This window comes from Mandrillus leucophaeus, unplaced genomic scaffold (genome assembly GCF_000951045.1).
Source record: "Mandrillus leucophaeus isolate KB7577 unplaced genomic scaffold, Mleu.le_1.0 Scaffold326, whole genome shotgun sequence".
NCBI lineage: Eukaryota > Metazoa > Chordata > Mammalia > Primates > Cercopithecidae > Mandrillus > Mandrillus leucophaeus.
In genome coordinates this window covers 2,157,257-2,161,590 of record NW_012103432.1, presented here as the reverse complement: position 1 = coordinate 2,161,590, position 4,334 = coordinate 2,157,257, and the positions used below count along the sequence as shown (strand labels likewise).

Below are 4,334 nucleotides of genomic sequence, written 5' to 3'. Positions count from 1 at the left end.
AGAAAGGAGTGGATTGGGAACCAATACAGGGAAACTTCTGGTGATAATGTTCATTTATCGAACATTTATTAAACAGTGTCGCTACACAAGAGTTTGCTCTATAATTATTCATTGTAGTGCTCGTTGTTGTATGGTATATGCTTCTCTGTATATGTATTATATTTCACAAAGTTGATAAAGCTTATACAACAAAGAAAAGGTTCATTACTGAAAACAGATACCAACACCTAGGGGAAGGGTACAACAGAGCTGATTTCAAGAGCCTGGACATGAGGCCCTGAAGAGGAGATCTTCACTTCGTGGCCTAGAAGAAACTCATATTTCTGCCTCATGAGTATCAGTTTGGGGGAGCAGGGGAGTTCTATAGCCTCAATAAAATATCAGTGCAAGGACCCATGTGTTTTTTTTTTTGAGATAGAGTCTTGCTCTGTCACCCAGGCTAGAGAGCAGTGGTGCGGTCTTGGCTCCCTGCAACCTCTGCCTCCCGAGTTCAAGCGGTTCTCCTGCCTCAGCCTCCCGAGTAGTTGGGATTGCAGGCATCCGCTACTGTGCCAAGCTAATTTTTGTATTTTTAGTAGAGACGGGGTTTCACCAACTTGGCCAGGCTGGCCTTGAACTCCTGACCTCGTGATCTGCCTGCCTCTGCCTCCCAAAGTGCTGGGATTACAGGCGTGAGCCAGCGCGCCCGGCCAGCAGTTATTCTTTACGGATCTAATTCTGCAGGGCATCAGCCAGGCTCAAGATAGAATTGAGGTGAGGCTATGCAGGCTTCAACCCCCAGATCTGTCTGAAAATGTTCAGTTGAGCTCAATCCTGGGTGAAGAAATGATACCAGAACCCCAGAGTTCCAATACAACACAGTGGTGTTTCTTTTGTGATGTCATCAACACCTGCTTCTGACTTCACCCGCCCAGAAGTTTCCAATATCATTAAGTGATAGTGGCGGTGGATAACAATGACCTCCTACCAGCTGTGAATTTCTCTTCTTCCAGGGGAAAGGTACTAGTAAAAGAGATTGCTGCTGGCTAAGATTACCCACCGGGGCCTTGGTGAGTGGGGCCCAGTCTGAGGCCAGGGGTAAGAGAGGGCAGAGAGGCCAGGGTTGTCCCAGAAGAAGGGAGGCCTGGATTCTCTTCTGTGGCAGGGCTGAGTGATCATAGGGCCTGACTCCTCCACTGGGGAACACCAGCTTCCAAGTAGGGACAGTGCTGTGTGTCTAGACCTAAGCCTGAAGTCTTCTTCTCTCTAGAAAACCACAACCCTGTGTCTGGTTAGGCAGAGGACACTGGAAAAATGGTTTTCCATTCCAACACATTTCCCTGCTACTTTCTGCACAGGAAATAAAATTCCCTTCCGTCTGGAAAGGCAGATTAGAGCGTGTGATAGGAGCTGAGCTCCCAAAATGAATCCACTTTCTTAGAGAGTTTTTATTTGGCTCTTAGGATCAGGGATACCCTAGAGTATGTGGCTTGCTACTTAAAGTATAAACAGTGTATTGGCTCTGCCTTGAAAATACTGTCCCTGTCAGTGGCATATGTTTATATTCTGGGTCCTGTAGTAAAATCTGTGGTCTGACTCCCATCATCTCCAAGCCCATGGACCCCTGCTTACCCTCTGCCTAGCAGCGTCACCCAATATCAGGCCTTAGGGTGATAGGGACACTGGTGTGTGGCTTTCACTTCCTGCCTTTTCTCTCTCATTTTGATTTTTCCTGAACATCTCACCTGGGTGCTACAGAAAACCCATGTACATTTATGTAGGCTGTGCACAGTTATGAGGGTTTTTTTTGTTATTGTTGTTTTTGCAATTACAAACAATTCTGCAATGAGCATTCTTGTGTGTGTAGGTCTTTGTGAGCTTGAGTGTGTATGATGAAATTATTTCTAGATAACAGAGGGAAGTTCCCAGGCCCACCATAGGCTCAATAAAACTATGAGGGTTGGGTCCCTGCGGTTGTTCACTGGGCTAGTTTAAGATCTCAGACAATTTCACTGATCAATACAGGCAATCCAACTTACAACGACTCTACTTACAATTTTTTGACTTTAAAATGGTGCAAAAGCAATATGCATTCAGCAGAAATCATACTTCAAGTATCCATACAACCATTATGTTTTTCACTTTCAGTATTCTATAAATAAAATCATCTAACACAAAGCCCATTTTATAACAAAGTGTTAAATATTCAACATTTTATTATACAATAGGGTTTGTGATAGATGATTTTGCCCAACTATAGGCTAATATCAGTATTCTGAGCGCATTTAAGGTAGGTTAGCTTAAGCTATGATGTTTGGTAGATTAGGTGGTGTGTTAGTCCGTCCTCATGCTGCTAATAAAGACATACCTGAGACCCGATAATTTGTAAAGAAAAGAGGTTTAATTGACTCATAGTTCCACATGGCTGGGGAGGTTTCAGGAAACTTACAATCATGGTGAAAGGGGAAGCAAACGCATCCTTGTTCACATGGCAGCAGAAAGAGAAGTGCTGAGCAAAAGGGGAAAAGCCCCTTATAAAACCATCAGATCTTGTGAGAACTCTCATTATCACAAGAACGGCATGACTCAATTACCTCTCACCAGGTCCCTCCCATGACACTTGGGGATTATGGGAATTACAATTCAAGATATTTGAGTGGGGACACAGCCAAACCCTATCAGGTGGGTTAAATGCATTTTCAACTTATGCTATTCTCCAATTATGATGGGTTCATCAGGATGTAATGTCATCGTCCTAAGTCGAGGAGCATCTGTGTTCCAAATCAGCTAGTGGGACCATCCTAGGCTCTGTCATCCGAGGTAACATAGACTTCACCCCCAAAGCCATTAGAAAGTATTTATTGAGTCAAGGCACAGTGTTCAATATTAAAAATTAAAAGAAAAAGGAGACATAATCTGACCTTAAAAGAATTCATAATCTAATGAGGGAGAAGGTAAATATAAATTAATCTAAATCTCTGATTTCTCATCATTGAGGAAAGGTGTAATTTTGGATGACTGAGTTTTCCAGATGCTGAAGGTTTCTCCCCCAAATATACAAGCTTTATTCCATTTTAACCACTTTTGATTGGGAATACTTTCTAAATACACAGTTGCTTTCCTTTAAAATAAAGGATTTGGTCAATGACTTCTTCTAGTGATGCAGGATGGTTGTTCTGAGCATGTTTCCACTACTACCTTATGATACAATGATGCCTTCAAGGTCTATTGGAATGACCTTATGCTAAATGACTCCAAACTCCTAAGTTTTGTGGGGTTTTTGTTTGTTTGTTTTGTTTTGTTTTGTTTTAGACGGAGTCTCACTCTGTCACCAGGCTGGAGTGCAGTGGCGTCATCTCGGTTCACTGCAACCTCTGCCTCCCGGATTCAAGCGATTCTCCCACCTCAGCCTCCCGAGTAGCTGAGACTACAGGTGCACGCCACCATGCCTAGCTAATTTTTGTATTTTTAGCAGAGACAGGGTTTCATCATGTAGGCCAGGATGGTCTTGATCTCTTGACCTTGTGATCCGCCTGCCTCAGCCTCCCAAAGTGCTGGGATTACAGGCGTGAGCCACCGCGCCTGGTCAAGTTTGTTTTTTTTTTTGTTTTGTTTGTTTGTTTATCATTGTTCTCTCTTCTCTTGCTCTTGACTTTTGCCCTTTTCACTGTACTTGCTTTCTTATTAGTCCTTTTTCCTTCTAACATGCTCCTGCTCATCTGCTGTGGGTTTGAAAATCAGGAAAGTGGCTTCTCCTTTAGGCTATTGGTTCAGCTGCTGCAACAGAGACCAGATAATAGTGACTTTACAAGGTTATTGCTCTCCCATGGGAAAAATGCAAGGTGGTCAGCATTCTAGGGCACTTCTCCAGGTCATCTGGTGACTCAAGTTCTTCCTGCCTTGATGCCCTGTCTCTAGGGAGTTGTCCTGGTCAGCATCATCAAAGCTGCCCTCTCCTCCACCCCATGTCCACATCCCAGTCTTCATAAAGGGGAAAGAGGAAGTAGAGAACAGCCAGCTTCCTTTTAAGGATGTGGCCCAGAAATTAAACCTATTACTTCCACTCATATCTCACTGGCTAGGACTTAGTTCATACCTCCACCTGGCTGCGAGGGGTTCTGGGATATGTGGTCTCTAGTAGGGAAGCCGTAAATCCAGGTTTTACCCTTGGGAGCTCTACTGCAAAAAGGAAGAGGGAAAGAAAAGGGGCTCTTAGCAGTCTCTGGCACACTGGATCTGTTGAAATTTTGTGTGGAGTAAGTAAAGGTGGGCTCCGATTGAAGACACAAGGCGATCTGCAGAAAAAGCCCCGCCCCTCCCCTCCCCTCTTCTTCCCTCTTGTCTCTATGTATGCT

At 44.0% G+C, this 4,334-nt stretch overlaps 1 protein-coding gene across 1 annotated transcript in view; it reads left to right on the top strand.

The window, feature by feature from the left end:
* Window positions 1-926: 926 nt before the first annotated feature.
* Window positions 927-4,334, top strand: part of TMEM63C (transmembrane protein 63C) — an 87,712-nt gene continuing 84,304 nt past the window's right edge. Inside the window, exon 1 of the mRNA XM_011988297.1 lies at window positions 927-1,049. The gene's annotated coding sequence lies outside the window, so the exon portion shown is untranslated. The remainder of the gene's footprint in view (window positions 1,050-4,334) is intronic.